The sequence below is a fragment of the Balaenoptera physalus genome, assembly GCF_965194825.1.
Source record: "Balaenoptera physalus genome assembly, chromosome: 4".
In the NCBI taxonomy this organism is placed as follows: domain Eukaryota; kingdom Metazoa; phylum Chordata; class Mammalia; order Artiodactyla; family Balaenopteridae; genus Balaenoptera; species Balaenoptera physalus.
In genome coordinates this window covers 2,481,765-2,497,397 of record NC_138891.1, presented here as the reverse complement: position 1 = coordinate 2,497,397, position 15,633 = coordinate 2,481,765, and the positions used below count along the sequence as shown (strand labels likewise).

The following is a 15,633-nucleotide window of genomic DNA, read 5'->3' as shown; positions in this document are numbered from 1 at the left end:
GGTGGCCGTAATTGTGAGCCTGAGTTTCCATCCGAGGAGGGGCATTGTTAGGTGGCAGTGGCAGGGGTCCTGGACTCCTCACCAGGCCAGCTATGCTGCAGGTTTGGGGCACTGATCCTGGAAGCTTAGCTTGGATAGGGCTCTCCATTCCTCGCAAGGATGCTGTGAGATACCCAGTATTGTTTTCATAGACTCCTTTTCTGTTTTATAAACGAGAGGCAGCCTCTGTGTCTTGCAGTTAAGATTCCCAAGTAAGAAAACACCTATGGCTTTTATGTATGTATATTGGAAGTGGAAAATATTTTGGATTATCCTATCTGGTCTAAGTTATGGATAAATTTAACCTGACAGAAGATGTCTAAGATGCCAAAATTGCCCCTGGCGGAGGGAGGTCTTTGAACTCCCAGAGGTCTTCCCTGGGCCCCTAAAGGAACCCGCAGAAGTTGTACAATGGAGTGACTGATTGACCTGCCTCCAGAGCCCTAAAAACCTTTTCACTGAGAGGCAGTAATCTTGCTCAAAATATCCTGTGTCCTCCAAATCTGGAGAATTTATGGGCCGAGGAGATACTTGCTTTAGAGATGTGAGCCCTCTTCCCATTGCCTTTCTTTAAACCATGCATGCACTACCCACAGAGTTATGCATTAATTATTTTGGGTGTTGTTTCTTTTTCTATATTAGATTGAAAGTCTGACTCCAAGTGTGAAGGAGAAGGTGGAGGAAACAGATGCCTCACATCTGATGAGACGTTCGGAGAAGATTGTGGTGGACTGGGTACTTTGATTTTCTCAGTAAAAATTGTAAAACATAATACACATACCGGAGAGCAGATAAAATGTATATGACCTTTAAAGAATAATAATGAAGTGAACACGCATCTTGCCATTGCTGAAAATGAGCATAAAGAATATGAGCAGTAACCTACGAGCCCCATGTCTGTCTTAGAGTGCATTCCCCTTGCTCCCCTTTAAGAATAGCCAGTATCCTACTTTTAAGAATAATCATTCTTTTGTTTTTCTTCATAGTTTATCACCTATATATGTACCTCTAAAAATACGATTTCATTTTTCCTGTTTTAAACTTTATGTAAACATACCATATTATTCCTCTGTGTCTTGTCTTTTGCACAACGTTATGGCTGTGAAATTTGTTCATGTTGTTGTGTGTGGTTGTAGTTTGTTCATTTTCATTACTGGGTAGTATGCTGTTGTATGAATGTACTACTGTTTACCTGTGTATTCTAGTGTTGATGAACACATGGCTGGTTTTCAGGATTTGGCTATTGCACATAAGGCTGTTGTGGACATTTGGAGTGCATCTCCTGATGTGCACATGCACTTGTGTTTGTAAGTATATGCCTGACAGTGGGATTGCAGGCTTATGGGATATGGACATTTTTCCCCTTTCTGAGTCACGCTAAACTGTTTTGTCAAGTGGTTGTAACGCTTCACAGTGTTAAAGGTAACATGAGGGAGAATTCCTACCTTCCTACTCATACTTGTTGGTGTTTGTAATGATCTCCCCAGTTGGTTTTAGGTTGCATTTCCCTGATAATACTAGTGAAGCATAGCAAATATTTTTGTTTATTGAGTTATTGGTGACTGGTTTATCGGTAATTTGAAGTTTCTCTACCGTGAAGTGCCCTTTCAAGTCCTTTACTCTTTTCCCTGTTGGCACTTTAAAAAAAAAAAAAAATTATTGAAGTATAGTTGAGTTGCAATGTGTGTTAGTTTCTGGTATACAGCAAAAATATGAAAAAGAATATATATATTATAATATTCATATTCAAACCATTATGGTTTATTGAAGGATATTGAATATAGTTCCCATGCTATACAGTAGGTCCTTGTTGTTTATCTATTTTATATACAGTAGTTTGTATCTGCTAATCCCAAACTTCTAATTTATCCCTTCCCTACCCCCTTTTCTCTTTGGTAACCATGAATTTTCTATGTCTATGAGTCTGTTTCTGTTTTGTAAATAAGTTCATTCATATCATATTTTAGATTCCACATATAAGTGATATCATATGGTATTTGTCTTTCTCTGTCTGACTTACTTCACTTAGCATGATAACTCTAGGTCCATCCATGTTGCTGCAGATGGTAATATTTCATTCTTTTTTATGGCTGAGTAATATTCCATTGTATCTATGTACCATCTTCTTTATCCATTCATCTGTTGATAGACACTTAGGTTGGGAAGCAGTAGACATAGTAATTGGTTAACATACTTGAAAAACAGGGCAACCACAAATCAAAAACATACAGTAGATTCACAAAAACCAAAAAGAAGAGAACACAAGCATAATACAAAAGAAAACCATCAAACCACAAAAGGAAAAACAGAAAAAGAAAGGAGCAAAGAAGAAATACAAAACCAACTGGAAAACAAGGTTTAAAATGGCAATAAATACATATCTATCAATAATGACCTGTTGGTTTTTTTAATTGTCTTAGTCCAGGTTCCTGGAAAGCAGAGCTTGCAGCGAGCAAATGTGTGCTTTATGGTGCTTTGTTGTGGAGAGCGCTCAGAGATGCAGCAGCAGGTGGGGGGAGATGGAGGCCTGGGAGCACAGAGGGCATGTCTGACATGTTAGGAGGGCATTTTGCCACTACAGTTTCCTTTTTCTGCTTAAACAATAGATGTGTTATATAATTATGATGATTTTTAATAGCTATTTATAATATCTACATAAAAGCATTGGTTAAGAAAACACAATACTGTACAGATGTCAAATTCCCATTAAATTGACCAAAATTTGAACTTTTAAGAGAAATCAGTGGAGGTTTTTGTTTGTTTGTTTTGCTCTGTTTTTGTTTTGCATAAAGGATACTTGGGGCAAACTAAATGAATGAAATAATGAAAAGGCAGAAAGATGAAGATAGACTTGCCTACTATATAACATGTTAGCTGGCACAGTACTTAGACACATCAATGGTACAGAAAGGGTCATTTAGAATCAATGAAAAAACACAAAGTATTCCACAATTGATACAGAGACAAGTGGCAATCATAAAAACGAAGAAAGAAAACACAAGACAAAGCCAAGACAAACAGAAATAGAAACTTAAAGCCTTACTTTAACCCTATAAGGCACCCCTTTTCCCCCAAATCCACAGGTAGAAATGGTGGGAGGGTAGGAACACTCTAATCAGTACACAGAAGCTAGAAACTATAAAAGAAAAAATTGGTAGATCTGGCTACAAAATTTTAACCTCTATACAGAAAAAAAAACATATAATAAAGTTAAAAAAAAACATCAAGAATATACTTGTGGTGTGTATCTACAGAAAAGACAAATTAAAAAATGAAATAGCAGCTCAGAAAAAAAATTTAAAACTTCCCAAAAAATACAAATGATAATAAATATTGAAACTGTGCATATTCACAACAGCAATCAAACAACTCTTTCCATCTAATAGATTTGTGAAGATTTAAAAGATTGATGAAACTCAGAGTAGGGAAGGACACGGGGAAGGAGGAACTTTTGCACAAGTGTGATGGGTCTGTATATGGTTACAACTAGACTTAAAAATGGGTATAACTTTGAATCAATAATTCCACTCTAGAAATTTATCAAAGAGAAATAATCAGATAGTACATCAAGGTATATGGGCAAAGATGTTTGTCAAAATATTGTTTATAAGAGCAAAATAACAGAATGTCCAGTATATTTACTGAGAAAATTTTTACATTTTAATCCATCCATATAATGAAATTCTATTTTACCACTAACACTGATGAGAAATATCATGAAATAAAAACAGACCAACGGCCTGTCAGAAATAAGTACTTAGATGAGAAAACAGTCTTGCGTTAAAAAAAAAAAAAAAAAGAGTTAGGTCTATGGAACTCTATTAGCTATAAGAAATAATGACAAGAAAACTTGTAGTTCTTTGTAAACTTTGGGTCCCAGAGCGTAATATGGTTGACACGTGTTTAGAAGAAAATCACTTGATAATTAGGGTTATCACTGAGGAAGGACAGCATAGGGACTAAGGAAGGCAGGCCAGAACAGCAGACCTTCTTGTTATGCCACAGTCGGACAAGAAGGTGGGCCTTTACCCCTCACTGGAGCTCAGGAATCGATGCAGTGAGTGGGTGGTACAGAAAATAGAGACCACGTAGACTCCTGAGTGGAGTCAAAAGGGGGAACAATAGCAGAGGGTTTCTAGTGCCTCTGATATTTTCAGTGCAAGCATCTGTGTTGAGGACATCTCAGAGTTGCACACCTGTTGGTCCTCCCAGGAATCCAGGTATTTGTCAGGGTAAGCAAACATGTGCTATAGAAGATTCTGGAAGCTTTGTTGCCTCCACCCATCAAGATCCCTGCAAAGTTTGCTCTTGGGTTGGGAGAAAGGAAGACTTTTGGCAGGAATTGCAAGATCGATTGGAATCCCAGAGATCCTGACCATTGGCTTCTGAAGCTGAAATGATTCTCTGATTCCTTATACCTGCAAAGAAGGAGACCTTAGGGAACAGGGCAGGGTTTTTCAACCTCCGCACTATCGACATTTTTGAGGGGGTCATTCTTTTCTGTTGTAAGGGGTTGGGGGCTGCCCTGTGCATTGTGGGATATTCCAAAACATCCTTGGCCTCTATCCCGAAGAAGCCAGTAGTAACCTTGCCCCAGGGTGACAACAGACAACGTCTCCAATATTGCCAAATGTCCCCCAAACAAAATCGCGTCTGGTTGAGAGCCACTGGAGTAGAGATGGATGACATTTTATAAAGTGAGGTGATATCTGAAAGCTGGAAATCCTATTTTTATTTGAGAAAACCTGTATCTACACATGGGTACACATTAAGTGTTGGAATGACGAGTGTTGTCTGTTTTATACTATATGTGTTTTGGTATTTTTCTAATTTTTGGACAATGGACATGTAATAGTTACATGAAAGAAAAACACAGATATTTTAAATTTTAATATTTGCACATATGAATACAAAATCTTGAAAGGATATAAAACAAAATGGTAATGATAGTTACTTCTTAGCATTAAGATTTTTCTTTTTTCTTGTTTTTGTTTACATTTTCTTAATTTCTTAGAGAGAACACATACTAATTTTGTAATCAGAAACGAAGTAAACAGAAATTATTTCAAACGTAAATCCAGGATTTCAACTAACAGGTGCCTATAGTTAATTAAACACATTAAAATGCATGCTTCTAAATTTGGCTGTTCTAACGCTCGGACAAAGGTTTAATGACCTTCCTAGTGGAAAACAGATAGTAAGTCTTACAAATATTCCTCACTCACCTCATCACACCTCCATCCCAGCTGACGAATCACTTCTTCGTTTAATGTGAGAATGGAAACCCACCAGTGTCAGCAGTCTCAGTATTTCTCCCCTCAAAATCTGTGTTAATTTTTTTTCCTTATCCTTTGTATCCTGTAAAGAATGATCTATGTGGGGTTTTTTTCCGAAATTCACAAAGAAGTTTTCCTCTTTTGCTTTTTCCTACCACAATTAAGGAGAGAATCCATGAAGGAAATAAGGATGATGACTCTTCTCCCTTTAAGACAGTGGTTCACCACTGAGGTTCAAGATTGGGGATCCAGGATTGCCTGGGAGGGTCTGCGTGCTGGTGTCTTGTCTCGCGTTTTGTCAAGTAAAGAATCTGAGGATGGAAAGTGGGCGTGTGAAGCTTGATAAAACTTCTCCATCACACCCCGGTTTGAGTAACGGCACCCCCATCCCCATCCCGCCTCCCTGTAAGTCATGTGTCCTCCGCCCCCTCCCCACAGCAGTGGTCACGTGGGTCCGGCCGCACCACCCACATCCCCTCTCTGCCTGGAATTTGAATCCTGAGTGGAGACACACAAAGACAGAAGGTAGTCAGGGTTGGGTTACCTGGCATGGGAGACCTCAGAAGCTGCCATGGTTCTTGAGGAATCATGGGCTGTACATACCTGACTAGTACCCTTCCCGACCCAGGCCAGCCCGAAAAGAAACTTCTCAAGTTCTGGTTTACCTTCTCCAGGTAGTGAGGGAAACCTCACTGGAAGCGTAGGCATAGTTGCCCAGTAACAGAGTAAACTGTAGTTGTTTCTAGCCTTAGTAAATGCTTACCAGGTGAAAACATGGGTGGCTGCACCTTTTAAATGGAAACTTTAACGTGAAAACGGAGACAGCAATCAAGTCATGGAAGGCTGAACACATGTCAGGCGTGCCAACAAGGAAGAAACAGACCCAACGAGATTTTCACTGAGTGAAATCCCCACCCCCATATACCATGACCACTATTAAATTAGAGGTGCAGACTTTGATGAAATAACACGGGCCAAGCTACAGGTACCGCCTTGAGGAAGAATGAATCAGAAAAAAATGAGAACAGAGTGAATGGGCACCAGCAATGATATTTTTTCTCTCTACCTAGAAGAGATGCCCAAACAGGAATATTCTGTCCAAGTTGACCCTGTAACTTCATTACGTAGGAGCAATTTTGAAGTAGAGCCAATTAACTAGATTTTGGAAAATCCATCAAATAGTAACAGATTATTTTGCCTTACTTCTAAAGATTAGGACTTCTATACTTCTAAAAGGAACACCGTAATCCTAAATTTCATTGTTTTGAATCATTCTAAGGTTTGATAATTTCCTAACATTTATACTGTTCCTATTGTGTATACTGCTTCCAATTCATACTGTAATATCTGAGCATAAGAGCAAAGATTGATTTCACCATTTTATGATAATAGGCTGAAACCCAGAGAGATGAAATGCCTTACCAATGCAAACTGGCTAAATGACCTGAAAAATCAGAATAAAAACTCAAATCTTCTGAGTTAGGTGTTCTTTCCACCATGGCAGTTATCAGTTATCATGCCAAGTTTAAATCAGATGACTCATCAAATTAGCATAGTTGAAGCAGCACTTCACTCAAAATACTCAGCCCTGGGTACAGTGCTCTGAGGAAATGCAGTTTGTGAAGAAATTACCACTACCCGGATCTCCTCCAGCTATTCACAGAACCATGTACTAATTCCACCATTGATTTAAAAGGGTTTCTTATGAGAGTTGAAAACAGTCTGTGAAGATTATGAATAATTGTAAAGTTATTTATATGGTCAGAGTATATGGGAAAGAAAGACACACTCATTTTAGAAACTAACAAAAGTAGGAATAAACGGACGCCATCTGCCAAGATGAAACCTGTGACTGGACACGGGACCATCATCATATGGTCACCCCCACCCATGGGCACTAGGAATTTTACCACTGAGGTCAGTGTTTTGAGCATCTGGCTATCAGTGTCTCCGTTAAGCGATAAAAACTTCAAGCAGGCCACCCAAGATGGGCCAGTGCCAGCTACCATCTCCACTTCCGAGAGCTGTGGTCCCCGCCCCCTCCTGACAGATGAGGCCAAGCTGCTGGGACATTCTGCAGGCAGGCCGGGGGTTGACATCGGTCTCTCTTCCTGTCTCTCTGGGTGTCACTTTTTATTTTATTTTATTTGCCATATTAAAAAAATTTATTGAAATAAAGTGGATTTCCAATGTTGTGTTAGTTTCAGGTGTACATATATATATAAATGACTATATTCTTTTTTTACATTCTCTTCCATTATACGTTATTACAGGATATTGAGTAGAGTTCCCTGTGCTATACAGTAGGTCTTTGTTGATTATCTATTTTATATACAATAGTGTGTATATTTTAATCCCAAACTCTTAGTTTATCCATCCCCGCTTCCCCTTTGGTAACCATAGTTTGTTTTTTATGTCTGTGGGTCTGTTTCTATTTTGTAAATAAGTTCATCTGTATCATTTTTTTTTTCGATTTCACATAATAACAATAGCATATGATATTCTTCTTTCTCTGTCTTGCTTATTTCACTAGGGTGATAATCTCTAGGTCCATCCATGTTGATGCAAATGGTATTATTTCATTCTTTTTTTATGGCTGAGTAATATTCCATTGGATATACGTACCACATCTTCTTATCCATTTATCTGTCATTGGACATTTAGGTTGCTTCCATGTCTTGACTACTGTAAATAGTGCTGCTATGAAGACTGGGGTGCATGTATCTTTTCAAATTATCATTTTCTCTGGATATATGCCCAGGAGTGGGATTGCAGGATCATGTGGTAGCTCTATTCTTTGTTTTTTGAGGAACCCCCATACTGTTCTCCATAGTGGCTGCACCTATTTACAATCCCACCAACAGTGTAGGATTTTCTGACTGGAGTCAAAGAAGGGGAAGAGTTCCAACATCACACTTCTGAGTTGCAGTGTTTCACATTTTGGTTCCACCCTGCCTAGTTTAAAGACTACTCAACCCAGGGGAAAATGAACCTAATTAGCCAATTGGACTTTTTAAAAAAAAGAAGAGAAGTTTTAGCTCTAAAACTTAAGATCATCTTCCTCAGCAGTCAAACATACTGGTGGGGTCGCCAAGTATCCTGAGACTCAGGACTTTCAGTACCAAAACGGGGAGCGTCAGGGCCAACCAGGAGGCTGGTCACCCGAATATCTGGGTGTATTGATAGAATAGGGCTTAATCTCCCAAATGGCTGGGGAAGGTAGTCAGAATAAAGTCACATCGCTGTTACCAAACCTAAATATGATTTTGTTATATTTAGGTTTATATATTGAGCCTTAAAGGGCCAGTGCTGGAGTGGCCTTCATTTTAATTCAATCTATAGCCTTAAAAAAAAGAACAACAAAAATCTCCCTTTAAAATTAAAGTTCCTTAGAAACATTTATATGAATTTGGAATAAACTCAGAATCAAATCAGATCAAAGGAATACTTAAATGCAAGAGGAAAATCTCTTTAAAGAGTGAACATTTGTGGCAAAGGTCACACAGTGGTTGAACATTCCTTTCACAGGTGAAGAAACAGAGGCCTTCAGAGAACTGTGTAGAGTCATTCCACACTGTGGACTCAGGGTCACACTTAGCCTGTGCAGAGCACCTGACCTTCAGCCCAGATGATCCTCTTCAATACCTTATCTCCCTCTCTTCCTAGGCTGAAAATGATTAAATCATTGTGTGCTAGAAAGGGTGTCTTTCCCAAATTTAATGCTAAAGATTTGGAAAGCATGGGAGAGTTGTGAATCATCCTTTGTTGTCAACACCTCTCTTTTTTTTTTTTAAATGGTAGTATAGTTGATTTACAATGTTGTGTTACTTTCAGGTGTACAGCAAAGTGACTCAGTTACACATATACCTATATTCTTTTTCAGATTCTTTTCCCATATAGGTTATCACAAGATATTGACTATAGTTGTCTGTGCTATACAGTAGGTCTTTATTCGTTATCTATTTTATTTATAGTAGTGTGTATCTATACACTAGTTAATCCAAACTCCTAATTTATCCCTCCCCCTCCCTTTCCCCTTTGGTAACCATAAGTTTGTTGTCACTGTCTGTAAGTCTATTTCTGTTTTGTAAATAAGTTCATTTATATCATCTCTTTATTTTTGAGAAAAAACACAGAAGTTTATTAACATGTATATGTCACATATACATGGGAGATGACCCAGGGGAAATGAGGGAGTCCACTGCACCTTTGAGAGGGCATGGGAGCGGCCTGTGGAGCTCATATGTTAGTGAACTGCTGACCCCCAATCATCCGCGATGAGTCACAGACGTGGTAACAAGCAGTTGACAATAGCGAGTGACGCTAGACCTCAGGGATTCTCAAGCTTCAGTGCATTGGAATCACTTCACTTGTTAAAAGGCAGACTGCTGGGCTCTCCCACCAAAGTTTCTGAGTGGTGGGTTTGGGGCAAGCCTGAGGATTTGCATTTTAAACAAACTCCTCGTTGCTGCTGCTGCTGGTGGTCTAGGGCCATCCTTTGAAAACTACTGCTGTCTCCGGGGTGCCACACACACACACACACACACACACACACATGTGCACACACGGCAGAATTTTCATGTTAGTGGAGAGGTCAGGAGGTCAGGTATTCATTTAAAAAATATGACAATACTTAATATGAAAAACTGGTAAGGTTTATAAATTCGAAAAGAAATTTTTTCACATGTCCCCCCACCTGCCCAGTGTCAAGTCTCAGTTTTGTGGATAAAAAGATTTTAGAAATTGCCTTACTAAAAAAAATTCTGCTGTAGCAGGAAGAGAAGTATAGGAGAGCTCTTTTACTGACCTATTTGCAAATTGTGTTTTTATAGCCTTTGAGTGTAATACACCTTTAGAAAGAGCTCAGTAAGCTTACCTGTGAATCATTTACAACAACAGATACAGCTTTTAACCCATCATTAATATTCACAAGAGCTGTGGTTTTATGACTCAAGTAATTAACTAAACAATGTTTTACAAGCATTTTAAACAACTAGTTACACCGAGGGCTTTAATGTGTGTGGTGAGATCGTAAATTAACAGGTTTATTGGCACTGGGAAAATTATTACCTTGTCCTCGGGAGTCAGGAGCTTAAGATGAGCAAGTTTAGTCAAATCAGACCTGTAGTTGCTTTGAGTCTCTCAGCGTTCAAAATCTAGCTCCCAAGCTACTTATTGTTCTGAAACTGATTTCCATTCTTAGAGAGACATATTTCTGATCCTATCTTTTTCTAAAGAGGAGCATATAAGGTTTCCTTCTACATTCTCTCAATTTTGAAGCTTATTTCAACACAATCTTTCCTCAAAACTAAATCCCCCATATTGCTTTTAAAGCTCCTTCCCAGCTACTCCTATTCATCCCACAGGGATTAGTTGAGAAGACACTTCCTCAGTGAAGCCTTCAGTGATTTCCCTGCTATACTTGCCTATAGCACCATAAGCTCATTCTTTCAGACAAGTTTTTGTCAACTACAGTTGGCACTCACCACTGGTGCTTGCCATCTACCTCTACAAGGATTAAATCATGGGCTCTGCAGCTGCTGACCTTCAATACCCCCTGAAAGGAGTTCAGGGTGGAGAGCTGAAATGAGGCCCTCTGCACTCTAGGAGAAACTGGCAGAACAGGTCTTCAGATAGTTAGATATTTTCAGGAGCCGATTTTATGAACCCAATTCTTGTATCTCCTCATAGCTAGAAAAACACTAAAATCCTTCATGGTGACGTCTGCTCCTCATGACTAGCAGAAACCTTCTCCAAAAAAATATGTGCTCGATTTCAGGTACTCTCCCTTCCCCAAAATCACATATATACTGACCTTCTCCCCTGCCTCTTTGGAGCAGTTTCTCAGAGCTATCTGAAATGCTGTCTCCCGGGCTGCAGTCCTCATTTTGCCCCAAATAAAACTTAACTCGCAGATCTCACGTTGTGCATTTTTTTTAAGTCGACAGTTAACAAGAGTAGAAACATAATTATTTGTTCAGATCTGTTCCGCTTTCAAAATGGAAGCTCCATGAAAGAAGGATTTATCAGGGAGCAAGAAACTTCCCTCTCCCCTTCCAGGGTCTTCTGGCTGGTCTAATAATTAAATTGACATGAGACAGATTAACAGGAGAAAATCAAACAAAAGTTTAATAGCATGCATATGTGGAAAAGACCCAGGAAAAGTGAGTAACTCGCCAAAATGGCTGAAATTCTCACTTTAAATACCGTCTTTAGCTAAAGACAAAAGAGGATGTTGGGGGTAGGGGTTTGGGACTTCAAAGGGAGAGGAAGGCAATTCACATGGAAATGGAGAAGCAAAGGTTTGGTAAACAAATGTTTTCTGGGCCATGCCTCCAGAACACCCAGCCCATATTCTGTTGCAGCCATCTCTGGTGGTAGCACTATTCTGGGAACAGGCCCTCTATCTAAATTCGTTTAGGCAGTTAAGGGGGGGGCGGTAACAAGAAAAACTTCTTGAGTTTTCTGTTTCTTGAATATAATCAGCCTAGATTAATCCTCATGCCAAAGAGACACATTCTGAGGGAGGGGCAGGCTTTGCTCCCCCGCAGATTCATGTCCATGTTCCCCAGTACCTCATGCATTGCTCAGCCAGTATAAGGGGATGTGGGATCCGTTCTCCAAGATGGCCCCATGGGTACCTGCCTGCCGGCATCCGCATCCTTGTCAGTCCTTGCTCACACGTAGCAGAGTTGATTTGTGTGACCGGTAGAATACTGCAGAGGTCATGGTATGTCACTTCTGAAATCAGGTAGTATGGCACTGCGATTGCTACCTTGGGCTCTCACTTGTTCTTTCTTCTCTGTGGAAAGCCAGCTGCCATGTTGTGAGAAGCCCTGTGAAGGGACCCATGTGGCAAGAAGCTGAGGCCTGTCCACGCTGGAGAGAGCTTAGAGGAGAAGTCTCTAGCCTAAGTTGAACTTTGAGAAGACTGCAGGCCCACAGCTAACTGCGCCCTCTGGAGACACCCTGAGTCAGGACCACACATCTAAGGTGTCTTTATCCTGGCCCCCAGAAGCTGTGTGGTAATAAATGCTTGTTGACTTAAGCTACTACATTTGGGGTAATTTAGTAGGCAGCAATAGATACCTAATGCAGTGCTAAATAAATACGTGGTGACTAAATGAATGAAAGGTCTAGAAGTACTGTGACTCATATGATAACAACCCATTACAATTAATTTGTCTCAACTTCTGTGACATTATTGTGTTTGTAGCAGAACAAAATAATATCTGTGACATTATTGTGTTTGTAGCAGAACAAAGTCTGATACAGATAACTGAAGGCTTGGAGTTGTATAATTTGTGGGAATTGATTTTTATTATCTTTTAAAGATTTAACCAATTTAAATAGTTCATTCAGTATAGAATTTCTGATTAGCCCCTTAAAAATCTCAAATACGCAGTAATTAGCGAGGCCGCTACTAGTCCCAAAATACCCAAAAATGTTGGTGCGTTGTCAATAATAACCAAACAATATTATTATATATGAATTACACAGATCAAAGTATTAAACACAAGCTCATCCTAAAATGCAAAATTTTAGTCACAATAATTAGGCATTCAAAGTCTTAGGATTTAACAATTCATTACAAAATATTGACACGTCTTGCTTTCATGGAAATAAAATTCCTTATGATAGTTTCAGAATTGACAGTAAGTCCCCTACATACTAACCTTCCAGTTTCGAACTTTCAAAGATGCAAACGTGCGTTCCATCCACATCAGGCATGAGCGACATTGCAGCTTGCCCTCCGTCTCCTATTGCTGACGATCCTTCAGCTCTACCATCTCCCACCTCCTCTCCTTCCTCCAGTCAGTAACTCTTCCTGCCTGTTCCCTCGATGCCAGCCCCTGTGTGCCAGCTGTTGTACTGCACTACTGTACTTTGCAAGGTAGTATGCTATAAGATTAAAAATGTTTTCTTTATTTTTTGTGTTTGTTTTTTATGTATTATTTGTGTGAAAAGTATTATAAACCTATTACAGTACAGTACGATATAGCTGACTGTGTTAGTAGGGTACCTAGGCTAACGTTGTTGGACTTACGAACACATTGGACTTCGGAATGCGCTCTCGGAACGGAACTCGTTCGTGTGTAGGGGACTTCCTGTAGTTACTCTGACACCTAAAGTGACTAGATGTAACAGTCTTTCTTGTAAAGTTATAGTAGAACTTTACATAATTTCTAATATATTCCAATTTTGAGAAGCTATAGACATCCTCCACTGATGGAGTTAAATATATCCTGAGAGCTATAAAGTATTCACAAATATGTCAGGTAACTTCTTGCTCTAAATATACTGTAGTACTTTAACAGGCATCATATTAGATTTTTAAAAAACAACTTAAAAGTTGTTTATTTCTTACACATTCAATATCTCATAAATATGCATTCCTCAGTATGTTAGTCAATTAAATTGTACATTTTTACATAGTTGCAATACTAGCTCACCTTCCCTCGAATTCTTCAAATTTCACATGTCATCTGAAACATGGAAAAGGTCATGACATTCTTTTAGTTTCTTAAACTTTTCTTTTAAAGGTGAGGTCATATCATATGTAGGCTGATAATCAGACTTGCAGCAGAACTGAGTTTTCTTTCTCCTTTTTCCCCTAGTATTTTCTACATAGGAGAAGTTGTTGTCAGTGTCGGGGGTGACAATTTGTTTAGCATATATTGTCAATTGGGCAGACTCTGAGAGACAGATTAGCAGGCAAAAAGTTTATCGTTGAGCGCTCTTCAGATGAACACCTTTAGAAGGGAAAGAAGGGTGGAAAAGGCAGGACAGGAAAGGAAGGGAAGAGAAGAGAAAGGAAGAGAAGGAAAGATCCTGATGTAGTTTGAACGAGGCCTTAGCTGACCACACAGCAGGGTCCGGAGCTGGAGTGGTCCTTCATAGTTGTTTGGAGTTGGAGCCAGAGAGGCTGGCCATCATACCCCTCTGTTGATCAGAGCTGGAGCGTTGGCTGCCCCAGGAAGGAGGTCTGTCCTTGGAGGAGGTGGGTCTCTTCAGCAAAGGCAGCTCAGGAAGAGGGCTGATAGCTGAGAGCACTTGTCTGAGAGCCCCCAGCCTCAACAGCAGATGGAAGAACCTTGCCAGCACAACTGGGAGCCCACTGCATCATCAATGATATACTCTCGTAAAGTTAGCTTTATCCTTCTTTGCATACTTTCTTAACGCTTTGATGTATTCAAGGTGATTAGGTATACTGAATTCTTATTCTTGCATCATTTTGTGTATGATGCTTGGTCATTACGCCAAATGAGTCCTAAGCAATTAAATTTCAAAAGGAATCTGGTCATGCTTTCTAAAGTATACATTCTACAGTCTACACCTTTTAAATAACATCAATAACTTGTAAAGAAAAAGCACAGTTCACTGTCTCTAGTTGAAGTTTCAGTGATAGGACAGCATCATTTCCACTACCCCATTGTGTATTTGGTAATAGTTCAAATTTATGTTTGGTAAATGCATTTTAAATCAGTATTTTTACTCACTATACTCCAATAATTCACTGAAGCTCAAACTTCATTGTGTAGTCATTGGAAGCTATAAAAAAAAAATGAGTGGTGTTGAGACTTTTGATCTATTGTTCACTAATCAGGTTTTAAAATGTGCAGAAAATCAAGAAAGAATTTCCTATAAGATTTTTTCTTCATTTGTTTAGTTTTTTTTAGGATCTTTTGTTATAAGCTCTTATGTTTTCCACATACATTTTTGGCATGTTGTATGCCTGGACCTGCAGACTATTTCTGTCTAGATTTGGTTACGGAAGTTATTTACTATTGTGTGTGTATGATCATGTTATTCTACTGGAAAAAAAAAACCCCAGATGTTCCCAAAATGAAATATTTATATTTTGAGGAAACCATAACTCTACCAATAATTTTTATCTGTTTTACATTATTTATGACAGATGTTGAGAATGATATACAGAAATATTTATAATATTTACCTTATTCTAAGAGATTTCACTCATTGCATATGCTACAATTTTATTTACTTGGTTTTTCATTTTATACACTCAACTATTACAATATTTTGGTTTCATTGTTGATATTCTGAATTAATATTCTGACCTAAAATAATCAAATTTTTTACAGTTTCTGCCAACTGAAGAAAATTACCATTATTATGCTCCTGTAATTTTATTGGCATTTCTTTACTAGAAATTTAGCATGCAAAAACTGAGTTGGTCCATCCTAAAATTCATGTGGAATCTCAAGGGACTTCAAGTAGTCAAAAACAATCTTGAAAAACAACAAAGTTGGAGGTCTCACACTTTCTGATTTTTGAAACTTACTACAAAGCTACA

At 38.8% G+C, this 15,633-nt stretch overlaps 1 long non-coding RNA gene across 1 annotated transcript in view; it reads left to right on the top strand.

Moving 5' to 3' along the window:
• The window catches only part of LOC309660329, a 277,845-nt gene that overhangs the window by 114,947 nt on the left and 147,265 nt on the right, over positions 1 to 15,633 (top strand). The window lies entirely within an intron of this gene.